At 41.6% G+C, this 14,306-nt stretch overlaps 1 protein-coding gene and 1 non-coding gene across 6 annotated transcripts in view; both read right to left on the bottom strand.

Annotated features, from left to right (window-relative positions):
• PLCB4 (phospholipase C beta 4) overlaps positions 1 to 14,306 on the bottom strand; it is a 379,157-nt gene that overhangs the window by 201,861 nt on the left and 162,990 nt on the right. For 4 of the 5 annotated variants that reach the window (XM_054696412.1, XM_054696400.1, XM_054696404.1 and 1 more), the window contains one exon: positions 2,138 to 2,194. The exons of the other annotated variant lie outside the window; for it this stretch is intronic. The gene's annotated coding sequence lies outside the window, so the exon portion shown is untranslated. The remainder of the gene's footprint in view (positions 1 to 2,137; positions 2,195 to 14,306) is intronic. 5 annotated transcript variants of the gene reach the window in all.
• LOC119237749 (U1 spliceosomal RNA) lies at positions 9,488 to 9,652 on the bottom strand. Its single transcript, XR_005123395.1, has one exon. It is a non-coding gene; the product is annotated as a U1 spliceosomal RNA (small nuclear RNA).

Consider the following 14,306-nt stretch of genomic DNA (forward strand, 5'->3'; position numbering starts at 1 on the left):
CTGTGGTGGGGCTTAAACCCCAGAATTTTCTCAAGTTCCCACAGTTACTCTAAATCTAAAGTTGATAAAAGTTTTGACTAGCTGTTCCAACTTTAATATGCACTCAATTAAAATGTAGATTTTTATTGAAAAGATCTTGAGTGGGTCTCAAGATTCAGTAGTTCTTATTTCTTATTAAAGATTTAATTAATTATTTATTTATGCGCACAAGAACTGGGGTGTACGCCAGAAGTGGCGGGGTGAGAGGATTCACCAGAGATAGAGTGGGGAGCAGAACAGGCAGATCTACTGAAATATACTGCTGAGGGGAGCAGCGGGTGAGTCAGGAGAGGTCTGTCTGCTGTGCCATGTGAGTTAGTTCCCTAGCTGGGGATCCAACTCATGCTACAGTGGCTGGGAATAGCTTGATAGTGCTGAGACATAACCCATGTGCCACCAGGGAAGTAGAATCAGTAGTTCTCAATGATGGTGTTACTGCTGGTGCAGGAACGTCACCTTGAGTAGTGAGACACAGTCCTGCATTGTCCATTAGCACAGTAACTGTGTACACAGGGCTACTAAGCACATGAAACATGACTAGTGACCCCGAGGAACTGAATTTTTATTGATTTAAATTTTGGAATCTGAAACTTGGTTTGAGTATTAGAAAACACCTAATTACATTTAGATTATATTTATATTTAGATATATTTAGATATATCTAATTATATTTAGATATACAGATATTTTTTCTTTTTTGTGACTTTTATAAGATCTAAATATAGATCAAGTATTTCTCATGAAAATGTAGCCACTGAATTAAAATTTTGTGTAAGTAAAAAACAAATATTTGCTTTCAAAGACTTAATATGAAATAAAGAAGATAAAATACCTCACTGGCAATTTTTATGTATTGATCACATGTGAAAATTATAATAGTCTAGAAATACTGGGCTAAATAAAATATGTAATTAAAAGTAATTTCACCATTTTTAAAAAAAAATGTGGTTTCTAGAAAAAAATTTATTATAGTTGTGGCTAGCATTTATTTCCTTTGGTCAAGACCAGAAGCAATTGAAACTTTTCTTTTTCCATCTTGCCTGTAATTGTTCTAATAGGTAGGTATGTAACCAAGAGCTAACAAATGAACGCTAAGGGGAAGCCTGTGAGAGGCTTTCAGAGAGAGAAATTATTACTAAGTGATAAACAAAAGTCACATAAGAAAACACTCCTGTGCCCTTGCCTCTTTCCAGCTATATTTAAATGCAGCTTGGAGAGTACAAAATGCATCGAGCTCTAGCAGCCATCTTATCACCATGAGGAAGCAAGACCCCAACTGTAAATCAAAATAGTTAATTGCACTTCTGGAAAAAAAAGTCCTTATGAGATACCAGTGCGTCTTATATTTTACTATGAAAATGTATACCTGAGGCTATTTTTAAAATGCAGATTCTCTTACTGCCAGTTTAGGATGGGATGTAAAATTCTGAATTTCTAATAAGATCCCAAGTGATATATATGTAGCAATAATCTATGATATATGACCACACTTTCATTAGCAAGTGCTCAAACCAAAATTAATACTCTAGTACTTAATTAAATGACATTGAGAACTAAAAGCAGGCCCAATGGACAAAGAAGGTGAAGCCAACCTCAACCTCTTTCCATTATCAACAGCTCCATTTGCACACAGTGGCTCATGCTCATGACTGACTGGCTGGGGGGGTCCAGGATCTAAGAATCTGTTCCCTTTGCAAAAAGCTAATAGTTATTATGGAAACAAAAAGGCAGAAGGCAAGTGAGTTTGGAAAATGCTGGGGTAAAAGAAGTTATTACACATTCTCCGCTGTTGAAGTTTGCATGCATAGTCATAACTATCTAGAGTCAGAGGTGCTTTAGAAATGCTTTGATTTTGTAAGTATTGTTCATTACAGACTTGATTACAAGATACTTTCTTTTCACAGAGAATAATATGCCATGGAACACATTTCATGAAATGCTGCATTACTTAGATCATGAGATAACAGAGAACATCAAGGCCTACAAGCTACACTACCTGAGAAAATGCAGTCTGTGTTGTACTAAACTATCAGAAGGACAGAGTTTGAGGGGAAGCAATCTAGATTCAAATCAATGACTCTGCTGTGTACATACATACCAGTTGTGTGATATCAGGTGGACAAGACACTTAGAGTCTACAAGCCAAGTTCCTCACCTGCAAGACAGGAAAAAGACATCTGCCTATATTACAGAACTATGGTAAGAATAATATATGTTCATACTCTCAAAATGACACTTCTCGGATATGGAACAGAGATAAGACTTTTTATATATATGTATTACTACATAAACACATCATGGAGAAGAATATGTAACTCACATACAGTCTAAAGATAACACCTGGCAGAAAATCTTGGCTTCCTGAACATCTTGGGGAAATCATTCCCTTTCCTCTGCTCTTAAATGTACTTCATGGAAAAGCTGCACATTAGAGCCAAGCAGCTCTTAGAACTTGAGGAAGGCTGGTGGGTACAAATTGGCAGACCCCCAGGGCATCTCCCACACAATGTGGCTAATACTTCCCAGAGTCTGTGAGTTTGGATATGAGAGGGCAGGATGTAGAGAGTTCATAAAGCTTCAAGGAACTGATTCATGTTTAAAAAGCCAAGACACTGAAGATGTTCGTATTGTTAAAACATTAATTTATATTGAGAAAAATTCTAATAACTCTTATGTGGATCATGTTCTTCATCCAGTGAATTACGCACATGAAGAAACTATTCTTGTGCGGCAAGTTCTGATGACCTTGAATTCCTACCTTTCCTCTCTTCTCTTCCCTTTCCCTCCTCTCCTTCTCTACCATGTGAACAGGCCTGTGCTACCCTTCCAGATGATGAGAGAAATGTGGTTCAGAACCCCATCCTCAGTTTACAGCTGGTCAGCTCCCAGAGGTGTGGGGGAGGCAGTCCTTGACCATAAAGGCACCAGCTGACACATCATCTGAGGCAGACACATGCGTGAGGCCAGCTGAGATCAACCAAACCTGAACCCCTTCCTCAGAACTGCCCAACGCACCCACAGGCTCAAGAATAACAACTGTTATAAGTACTTTAGTGCATTTTCCTTATTGAAAGAAAAATAGCAACTGGTATCATTACTGTCAGAATTCAAAAACAGCAAGACCGAGTGCATGTGATTTTGCATATGCATAGGGAATTTCTTAAAGATCAAATTTAAATTTTTCAGTAAAGCAACAACAAAAAATGTTTAACTCTACCTAGATACTCCTTATTTTATTGATCATCAAGTAAATACAGTAGAATTCTAAGTAGACTTATAAAACTTCTTTCAACAGAATTTAGTGATTATCATCTTGTGCTTCAAGAACATGTAGACTGAATTTATGCCATGTGTGTGACTCGTATTACCTATGTGTTTTTTCCTTCTGGAGTTAAGAAAGAAGATCAACTGATCTTCTTTCCAAAACTAAGCTTCTAAAAGTAACTAATCTCAATTGGATCCATAATTCCGACAAAAGCAAGTCGTCAGATTAAAATTTTTCCATGACTAACTCTTTGTCCTTATGGGCAGAACTAAACAATTTAGAGTTCAAGTTTCTCAAAAATATTTTGGAAATGTCATTATGTTCTCTGTGACATTATATGGCATTTTTTTTTACCGCTTTCTAATTGAATTCAACTTGCAATGGGAAATGAAACCTAATTCTCTTAGGGGTTTCTGGAAGATGTGGGAAAGTTCATCTGGGTAAAGAAAGAGAAATGAATCATGACTAAGATGCAGTGATACCACAGAATTCCTTCCCTGACAGCCTAAGCTGACACCTCAACAGGAGGGGTCACAGAGAAAAACAAGACATCGCTGCTCACCAGGGACAATTCCTCTTCTACCCATGACAATGTACTGACCATTCTGCACCAGCTTTAGGCTAAAATATCCTCTGTCCAGAATACAGAGACATTCAAGTCTTTAACAGCATAAAATAAAATTTAAGTAGGACTCGCTATGTTCCATGCACATTTCTTATGCTTTACATAAATAAACTTAATTAAGACTCACAACAAGCCATGATTATAATAATCATTAATTATATGTATGCATATATTAATTCATAATTATTCCCATTTTATAATTGAGAAAACTGAGGCACAAAGTAACTTGTGTAAGGTTGCACAGTTAGGAAGTGACCCTGGCATAGTCTGGTTCTAAGCATCCTCTTAACAACTCTGCTTTCCTGCCACTCTTTCATATCTATGTTCTGAAAACCCCACCTTCCTTATAAGTTCAAATTCAAAAAACAATCAAGACTGAACTTTTTGTAAAACATGCAAAGACAGTCTTAGCGAAATCATAAAGGACCGTGAGAAATGATCTGGTCCAGCCCCCTGTTGGTTAATGCTTCTCTAAACTGTTCCTTCACAAACACAGGTTGGAGGACTGGCTGCACTGCAATCACATGAAATTTCCAAATGCTTCTGACTACCGTTGAGAGTCACAAAATCACTCAGAACCCCCTACTGAAGTCATTTATTGACAGGAAGTCTTGCCTCTTCCTAAAAGCAATTTCTTCTGGGTTAATTTGAGCAACCATAAAGAACAGATCAGCAGCACTACCTTTAAATAAAATCCTCCAAATTCTTCATCCCACCAGTGTCCTCCCCTCTGGGTTCACTAAGTCAATTTCATTAACCTTCTTTCTAGAATTCCTAACTTGTTAATGATCTTTCTTCTAGCATTTTTTTTTATTCCTCTTTCTTCTAGCATTTTTTTTTATTCCTATTTTAGGATCGCCGGATAAAACACAGCACATCCAGTTCAATTTGATTTTCAGATCAATAACAAATAATGTCTTAGCATAAGTCGGCCTTATACAAACATTCCATGGAGCATATTTATAATACTGAAAAATAACTGGTTAGTGAATTGGGATTCAAATATGGCTGAATGCCCTATATTTTTATTTGGTAAACTTGGCTCTTCCAAATCTGATAAAACCACACCCAATTCTCTAATTCAGCTGTCTCAAACTTGGACATGAGGTAGAATTACCTGGAAAACTGTTACAATATAGACTACTGGGTCCCCAGCCCAGAGTGCCAGGTTCAGTGGATCTGGCTTGGGGGATGTGCATTTCTCTCAGGTTGCCACATGATGCAGAGGCTGCTAAGCTAGGGACCACACACTGAGGACTGCTACTCAACTTTCCCGAATTAGGGAGGATATCTGGAAATGTAACTCCAAATCTATAAAAGTCTCAGCTAAACTGCATGAGGCCCCAGGAAGAGCATGAGAGTCTCAATAAGCACTCAAGTCCCAACCTCAATGCTACTAGGAATCAGAAAGTGCCTCAACATCAGAAGGCCCAGCGCTGTTCATATTGGATAATAAGCCCCAGACATAAAGGGTCTTTTTAAGGCTAAATGAATTATCATCCTGAGGCAAGCTTGTCAAAGGACCCATGAGTCATCCCTTTATTTTCATTTTCCCGAGAGAGCTTGTTTTTTGTCCTCAGGGAGCAGCATGAAGGGGGGCCCATTCCAATTCCCATTTGTAAAAATTAATCTCCCCTTAATGACTGTTCATGTTTTATGTTCTGACTTTCTCCAACTGGTGAGCTCTGGTGGGTCTCCCGGACCCATAAGTCTAACCAAACAATCGCCCTGTCTTCCAGGCACAATATTTAGTACAAGAGTTTGTGACAAATTGTTTGATGCCTGCAATTAACAGCTCAGTGTATTCCTTTCCTTTGCCCCATAACTTTGAAGTTTCTTTCCATTCTGATTCTGGGGTTGGCCTTGGGACTTGTTTTGGCCAAAAGAATAAAGCAGAAGGGGCATGTGCCAGTTCTAAAACTAGGTTTCTGAAGAGCTTTGCACATTTATGTTCCTTCTCTGGATGCCTTGCTCAGCTGCCATGAACAAGTCAATCCATCCTGACAGCACACGAGAGACCACAGGAACAGAGCTGAGTCATCTCAAGGGGGGTCATTAGTGATTGGCCAGCCCCCAGCTGACACTAGCTGATAATAAATTCATGAGAAAGTAAAAAATGCCCAGCTAGTTTATACATTTGTGACCAAAAACAAGTTTATTATTATGGAGGTCCTGGGCGGATGATTATGCAGCGTGACTACGGTTACAGGTAACTGATAAAGTGCCTAATGTTCTGGTCACGCGTGAGCTCAACTCTGATCCTGAAGACTTTGTCAAAAGTCCTCGCTGCTCTCTAGGGAAGGGGCTGTGCTCACTTTGGCATCTCTGGGTATGCCCTTGGCTTAAGTCTCCCATTGCCAATGGTTCTAGTCCTGGAATGTATCTGCTGACTCATGGCAGAAGTAGCCTAAATTAGACAATCATACTCAGTGTTGGTCAACACTAATCACAGTTCTTTCATTTCCTTTCTTCTATGCTTGGCCAATTTTGTCTCCATTCTGCTTTTGGCACACTGGTTTCTCTGATAGGCTTTTGGGCGTGGTACTGTTTTGCCATGAGATGAATAACAGTGACTGACAGACTGATTTGCCAATCCCTACTTTTCTGAGACATTCAAGGGAGGTGTATGAATGGGCAAGATAAATAGAGACAAGGGAAGAAAGGAATCAGTATTTACCCTGCCCATAAAATCATTACCAGTATCAAAGAAATCAGAGAAGCCTTCCCCTACGAAGTGAGCCATTCCTTGTTCCTCTGTGGTTATACACTAAAACTAATCCCACTGGAAACTTCTTTCTACTTATTTTTAATGTACTTCTCATTTTGCTAATATTTCAAAGAAAACTATGACTAAATATTTCTTCCACAGGTATCACCTTTCATTTCATAACCTTAAGAAAAGGAGGAAAAAGGAAGAAGAAATGCAAATAACTCAATGGACTAGATAAGATTTCTGTGACTCAAAGAAGTGAATTCTTTGCTAACACAGGAAATGCAGTAGCAGGTCTGATGTGTATGTAGCTGGGCCACTGGAGCAGAAGACCAAGTGTAACTTACATGCTAGGTCTTTGGGACTAAACTCATGTTTGTCTCCTCTCCTTCCATTTCTCCTTTTCCCTCTAGACTCTCTAGAGCTCCCCCAAGAAAAGTAAATGAATAACGAAGAGAATTCACTGATAACTAAAAAGAACAGAAAGTGTCAGCAGCAAACAAGATTAGAAGCTATAAAAAGAAGCAGGCCCAAAAATGCTAAGATAAAGGCAGGGAACCCTTTCAGTCCAGAATGTGGCAGGAGGGGCTTAAAGTCAGCATGGCTGGCAGCTAGCTGGCACAGAAGAGGGGGAAAAGAATCAAACTTAGACATAGCACAGATTTAAAATGGTTACATAAAAAAGCAAATGCTAAAAAACTAAGGCTATAAAGTTATTTACAATGAACTGGTGCTACATAGATAATGGAAGGGAAAACAGCAGACGGTGAAGAGGGATATAATATGGTTAGGGAAATTATGAGACATCCATTAAAATCCAGTTTGTGATGACTACATAACAGCATGGGAAAACTATCATGATACAAGAGGTGAAAAAAAGAACAGAGAAAATGCTTTAATATCTGCCAATGCAAAAGCAGTGGGAGTAAAAGAAAGTTGCAGAGGACAGTGGATTAAAGATTACCACCTTACATGGTGTGGGAGTAGAAAGAGACTTTCAAAGGAATAAAGCAGAGAGATTCAAGAATGCTTGCACAGGGCATTAACAGAAGAACTATACATAGTCATGTGATTAAAAAAAAAAAAAACAAGTAAAATAAAACAACCAAAGATGTCATATATATGAGTTAACTCCTTATTCAATAAATTAGTCAATAATTAATATCCAAAACTGATCAACTGAGTACTGAGGGATTTATTTTATAAAAAAGCAACCAGCAGGACATTTGAAAACATGTGTTTACAGTGATTGTCTCCAAGGAATTGGGTGGAGGTACAGGAAAGGACCCATTTCAGTCTGTCTTTCTCCACTATTTTTCTTTTGCAACACATGCATACATTACTTTCATTAAAAATAAATCTAACATGTTATACTTTCCCAACTGAATAAATATTCAACATCGATGACCCAGTTGGCAATCCACAGGCACTGGAGGATATTTTTTGAGATAAATCAGAAAGGCTTTCGAATATAATCTGATTGCTTTGAGCACCATCACTTATAGCATGGCAAGCTGCACTAAAAGCCTCAATAATGAGGACCTGCTGATCGCTTCCACTTTTCTTTTGCCCTGGAAAGTCAGGGAGACAGGTATTGTGGTATCAAAAGCGGTCAAGGCAGCACCCAGAAATGTGGTGTTGCCCAGCGACAGAGTCATCTGTAAAAAGGACTGGATGGTAAGGATGCAGCTGGGAATCCAAGATCACGCTGTTTCCTGTACTCCTACTCTGCCCCAAAGGACAACTGTGCCACATACAAACTAGGTGTCAAGTTCACTTCCTCCTCCAAGGTGCATACACAGCAGCCACAGTATCTACCTGGTGGACCCTCCAGCTGTTAGAACAGGACTAGTCCTATTTTTTGGAAACTTTTGTGGGCCAGGAGCTGTTTGCTTGTAGTGAAGTGACAGTAGAATGCTTTCACAGTTGAAGGTAAAAATAATGTATGCTGGTGCTACATTCAGAAGCTCCAAGTTCTTCCTACACGCTCAGCACCCCCACGCCTCCCGTCATCACCATTCTAATCCATCTGTTCTTGAGCTTCACCTAGACTCCTTCAGGAGGCCCCTTATTGCAGTGCAAGCTCACTGTTTCCTCTTTCCACAATCCCCAGCCCCTGCCTGAAGCCCTCCTACTTTCCTACCCTCCAACTAACCCAACTGTTTCAACATGCACACTTCCACATGCTATTCATCATGGCCCACAGCAGTGTGTCTGAAGAGTGTTGCAAGCAATATGAATGCCTCCATAAATTCTTATATAAATACTGAGAACAGAAAGAAGCCCATGGAAAATACCGCATACTGTAACTCCCATTGGGAGATTCATTATCTACATCAGAATACTTTGGGTTCTGGGAGTCCCATGGTAAAGAGAAGTGTCTGGCTTTGTTTAATTCAGTATTTCACTTTTCAATAAACTATTAAAACAACTAATTGAACAAACTTTGGCAATGCTCCTAGGTTTGTGTTCTCCAGAGCTGTGGTATGATGTGGAGCGTCTCAAACTTAAGTGTGCATGAGCCTGGAGGGTTTGTGAAAACTCAAACTACTAAATCTTTTTTTTTAATTAATTTATTTATTTATACAAACACAGGGTACAGTCAGAAGCATGGGAGGGTGAGAGAATTCACCAGAGCTAGAGCAAGGAGCAGAAGAGGCAGACTGACGAAACACAATGTTGAGGGGAGCAGCGAGCGCGGCAGGAGAGGTCTGTGCGCCATGTGGGACCCTCGCCGGGCGGCTGGGGATTGAACCAGCACTGCAGAGGCTGCGGGCAGCTTCGCAGCCCAGCGCTCAACTGCTGGGCCACCTGGGAGGCCCTAAATCTTTTTTTTTTTTTTTTTTTTTAGGGAAGAATGTAAACACAATCCCCCACTACCACAAATTATGCAGTCGAGTTTCCCACATTTGGGGAAATCACAGGGGTCAGCACACCTGGAGTGCAATGGATAAGCCTTGCCCTGGGAAAACCACCTTTGTGATCAGGGTATATTCTCTGCCAGGTTACGTATCAAACTACTAAATCTTATTCCAGAAATTGTAAGGCAGAAAATGGGGTGGGGTCTGAGATTCTGCATTTCTAACGAACTCCCAAGGTGATGATGCAAGTTCCCGAAGATAATAAGTTACAAGTTCTTACAGGAAAAAGTCCAAACTTCCCAAAAGTTCAAACATTCAGTCTCCTTACTTTAGTCATTATCATTCCTTTTGCCCATAATTTCCCTTTGATGTCTTATGCTGCAGTCCCTTTTTCTTGTATCCCTAGTTAACCTTTCCTACCTCCATTATCTTCTACTCAAACCCTTCTATCCTCAAGATCCAGAACAGATGTTTGGCAGTCTTTTCTTTATTTACATACCTTAGAACTTCCTACCCTGATTTGTAATTGCTTATTTGCATTACTTAACTTCTGGAGCCTACAAGCTGTAGGAAGGCATATTCTGTGTCTGACTTATGTTTGTAGATGACAATATCTGGCAGAATGCATTATAAATAGAAAGGGCTCAATGAGCATTTGATGAGTAAATGAATTCATGGTTAGCAATAGCAGCTGATCTGAATTAGGGGAGATCCTTATTAACTCTAAATTGCAAGGTAGCTATGCAAACCCATTCTGTTTAAGTGAATTCTGGTAAATTCAAATTCAGTTCAGTAAAAATGTAAGCATTTCTGAGAGCTAAAAATTAGGCTACCCAAATGGCTTCATAGGTTGTTTGCTGCAAAACATAATTGCATAGGGTGGTCAAGGTCAGGGTTAGAAATATGATCCCTAAGCAGATGGAGCTAATAAAGGTTATGAGGGCACAGTGGGGAAAAGCAGGGGAAAATAAAGCATGTAGTACAGAAAATATTGTGTTTTAAAGTTCTTTTGTTTTTTTTTTTTTTTTTTCAATCATACACTCTCAAGATGTATGCGAGAGTGGCCCATTATTTCGCATTCTATATTTTTGGTGGCACAGTAAATATATCATTGAGGAATGATTTGGGGCAGTTACTAGAATAAAAGCTGCCTGAGATGCATAAGACAATCGTAATAAGAACAATCCGTTTGCTGTTGGGAAATAAACCATTTCCATAGTTCTTTCCCCTGAAAGAAAGGATCTTGTTTTTTTGTTTCTTCTAGGCCAAGTTTTATCCAAAACCATATAACCTAAGTCTCTTTTAGAGGAACAGCACTCAGCCGTTGATCTCATCTGACATAGTTAGTTTCCATAGAAACTCTTGTAGAATGCTGCCGCTTGTCTGAACTAAGTGCTTCTCTCATCAATTCAAAATGAGTCCAGGAAAACCCTGCCTGGGAGTCTGACATCTCCCAGCCCTGCTCTGTTGCAGGACACAAGTGCACTTAAGTCTGCATCTGTTACCTTTATCAGAAGAGCTATCTCCATTACAGACACACAAATAAAAGATTAAACACTGTCTTGTCCAATTAGGTTTGGTCTAAATAGGTTGTTCCCTGCAGGACTCTCATTAAAAAAAAAAAAAATGTTACTGAGGTTCATAGTTGGAAAAAAAGTCAACAACACAAAAACAAAACCAAAAGGAAAAGCCTGGCTACTGAAAAAAAAACCTTGTGTCCTATCAGTTTATATCATTACATAATTACCAGCAGCCTTGAGGGTGATGTAGTTCTTTGAGCTGGAAGGCCTTTCTTCTATGCTCTGGGAGGGGGAGGGGAAGAACAGCAAAATTTCAGGACTTGGAAGGAAGCATCAACCTAAAAATGTTCTTAGTTATATCTAGCATAACTGCTCACCACAACCAGCTTTTCCTGTACAAATATCAAGACATTAAGAGACAAAATTAGATTGTAGCACCAGGAAGGCACAGGGCAGGATCTCTATGACCTGAGCAGATGGGTAAAGGAGAGAGTCCTGGAGCCCACGGTGGCTTTTGCAGGCTTTTATTGGGATTTACCAGGTACACGGCAGGCAGGCAGGGGTCCTGGGGGAGGTGGGAGGCTGGCAGGCCTCCCAGCCCCAGGCGAGTCTTTACTCTTTCTGGGCTCTCTTGCGTTCTCTAGTGGTCCCTGCTCTCTCTTCTTGTTTCTCCTGTTGTTCTGCTGTTCCTTTCGTTCTGCTCTTTTTGCTCTACTCTCTTTCACGCTCGGCTGGCATCCCCGTGACGCCACCCTTATGAGCCCAGTCTATCAGCCCAGGTGCACCCACCTATGCATGCCCACACCCCACTGCAGGTGCCTGCCATCAGGCATGCATTCAGGACCACAGGGTTCCATCATCAATCCTAATGGTGGGAGGGCAGAAAAGACTGATAACTTTATTTACCCTACAATGATATAAAAAATCAGGAGGGGAATACCCATAGGGAATGAATAGTGACTGGAAGGGGCAAAAGGGGGGCTCTGAGGTGCTGAGAATATCCTATTTCATTATCAGGTCACCTGGCACTCACTTTATTAAAATCCAATGATTTTTGCACTTTTCTACCTGTATGTTAGTTATATGTCAATAAAGAGATCTTATAAACAAATAACAGGCAAGCCAAAGCATCTAAGCACCAGAGATATTTGGCCTGGAACAGATAAAGGCAATCACAGCTTGCTAGGTTTCCTGCTTAACTAAACCGGAAAGGTAAGTTAATAATAAGATCCAGACCACTCATGAAAAATGCCAAAAACAGTGACTGTGGACTCTAAATTAAATTCTTTCTTCTTCAATAAGAGTTTGTCTATGAAGTATGTCTAGTCTGAGCTTTTCTTACTGATTGAATAATGTAAATCACTGATGTTTGTAGGAGGCATTTATGGGATTACCTGCTGTAGGGTCAGGACAGGACACCGGCAGGTTTTCTAATATCCAGCATGTCGGGTAAAGGAGGAGTCAGAGTCCTCAGTGGTTTTTGCAGGTCTTTTACTGGGATTTACCCGGTACACAGCAGGCAGGGGTGCTGGCAGTCCTCCCAGCCCCCAGCAAATCCTCACTTTATCTGGGCTCTCCGGTGATCTCTGCTTCTCTCTCGGCTTCTCTTTCGGCTTCTACTGGTGTCCCCGTGATGCCTCCCTTAAAAAGCACAGTCTCAGCCCAGGTGAATCCCATCTACCTATGCCCACACCCTACTCCAGGTGCCCGCCATCAGGCATGCATTCAGGACTGCAGGGTTCCGTCATCTATCCTGAGGGAGGCAGAAAAGCCTGACATTTTTCCTTACCCTACAGTCCACCCCCTCAGGGTTTTCTGCCATATAGTCTTCATATATACAATTTTCTTAGCAAACATAAACAATGCAGCCATGGCCCACAAAAGCAAATACATCACAATATAACAAAATACAACAGAACACAAATAAGTCCAGGCAGAGCCCCTACCTAGTGGCAAAAGACAATTATTGGTACCGGCAGATGAGCCACCAAATCTGCTGCTGAAGGCACTGCTCCTACGAGGGAGGGGAACCACTCACGGCATCTACTGTAACACACCAGGAGTCGTCAGGCTTCCTGGCCTTCTCTGGCTGTAGTCTCGGCTACAAGTCACACACCACATCCACCCCCAGGATGCACTCACTCTTGGACTGGCGATTCTATACTATTGGGGGTAATCGCCAACCCTCAGGTTTCTGTCTGCAGTTGCTCCAACATTCAGCTTTCATAGCCACCAATGCGACTCGCAGACCCCTGCACTCAGGCCAACCCACTGCACAAGCACATGGGTCGGGGATCCTTGGATACAAACTCTACATTTGGCTTGGGCTCCACCCCAAGCCACGTTCCCCACTCATCCCCCAAGGACGGGTTCCTCAGCTCCTCACCCTCACTCAAGAGTGAGCAGGGCATCACCCAAAGGTGATTTTAAGAGACTCACAGGTCTTCAGCATACTTAGGCTGCATAACAGCCGCTCAGGGCTTCTCAACTTAGATCAGTACCACTTTTGCCTTCTCAGTTGGCTTTTCTCTTTTGCCTGGCTGCTGGGCATACACAGGCTGCTTTTGGCCATCAAGGCCCACTGGCCACCCCCAGATTCTCAAAAAAGAAAACATAACCTGCCAAGGTCCTCCGCCTTCTGGCGGGATTGTCAGTCCAAGCCCATTAGTCCAAGTCTGTTAGCCTCTCCCTGCATCAGCACTGGCGAGCGCCGAATCATGATCCTCTCTTCCCCGATGATTCTTGCTGCCTCAGGGGTCGTTGGCTGGTCTTTTCGGGTGTCGTTGGCTGGTCCTCTCTGGCGTCTCCTCCTCCAGCTAAGGTCTCGTCCTGTAGCTCCCGGACGGTGTCCACCTTCTGTGCCACCATGGCGCCTCCAGCGTTGTCACAGGCAAAAACAGTCTGTTACAACTCCTTGGTCCCTCCAGGTCTTCGGAGGGCTCCATACCCGTCTGCATGGATCATCTTGCCGACTTACGCCAATTGTAGGGTCAGGACAGGACACGGGCGGGTTTTCTAATATCCAGCAGGCCAGGTAAAGGAGGAGTCAGAGCCCTCAGTGGTTTTTGCAGGATTTTATTGGGATTTACCCGGTACACAGCAGGAAAGGGTGCTGGGGGGCTGGGAGGCTGGCAGTCCTCCCAGCCCCCAGCAAATCCTCACTTTGTCTGGGCTCTCCAGTGATCTCTGTTTCTCTCTCGGCTTCTCTTTCGGCTTCTACCGGCATCCCCGTGATGCCACCCTTAAAAGCACAGTCTTAGCCCAGGTGAATCCCATCTACCTACGC

The sequence above is a fragment of the Talpa occidentalis genome, unplaced genomic scaffold (assembly GCF_014898055.3).
Source record: "Talpa occidentalis isolate TD23 unplaced genomic scaffold, MPIMG_talOcc4v2.1 talOcc4.10, whole genome shotgun sequence".
NCBI classification, from domain to species: Eukaryota; Metazoa; Chordata; class Mammalia; order Eulipotyphla; family Talpidae; genus Talpa; species Talpa occidentalis.